We start from the raw sequence: 827 nt of genomic DNA, 5'->3' as shown, positions 1-827 counted from the left end.
AACTCTTAAAAGTAAAAATAGAGATTAAACTCCAAATATACAAAGTGTAGAGTATATTATAATCTTCAAATTTTTACTCTATAATTTGACACAAGCAGATAATCAACCCAACATGAAGTGTAAACGAACCATCGTAAAAAACAACATTTTGTCAAATCTTAAATTGGTTTTATTGTAACTTTTAGGGTGTAATGTTAGTTGAAATATGGAAGAGGTGTTTCCATCATCTTTCCACAAGTTGTAGAAAACAATATATAATCTAACCTATAAAGACAGCAAGTCAAACAAAGGTATATGGTAAATATAAAAAGAGATCACAAGGATTAAGAATGGGTTTGGTCATCTTATTCAAGCTTTCAATCTTCTTTTACATCCATTTTATGTCACAAACGTTGCAAACAATTCCCCTCTTCTGGATTTTCTTTTTTCACATCGATTCAATGCAGCAGTCTGCCAACAGAATTCATGGTTCAACATCATGTCAAGAAATGCAGGGTGAAAATATACCACAGGCTGCCATAAAAGGACAATAGAATGTCTTTTGAAACACATATAATTTCAATCTAGACCGACAAGTCATAGCTTTTAATATTTTGTTTCCGAAGGGACCGCAATTATTTGCCTTCAAATATTCATTCACTTCATCATCTACCTACATTTTTTCTTTTCATTTTAACCTCGGATTTGAGATTTTATTTAACGTTTGTTATTGTTTATAAATATTATACTTTTTTTATTATTCATGTCCATTTTATGGTCCATATTCATGGTTTATGATTGTCCTTTTCAATAACATCGTTTACAAAGCTCGGACCTGCACTTTCCCT

Source organism: Gossypium raimondii, chromosome 10, assembly GCF_025698545.1.
Source record: "Gossypium raimondii isolate GPD5lz chromosome 10, ASM2569854v1, whole genome shotgun sequence".
NCBI lineage: Eukaryota > Viridiplantae > Streptophyta > Magnoliopsida > Malvales > Malvaceae > Gossypium > Gossypium raimondii.
Note: the sequence above shows the minus strand (reverse complement) of the source record.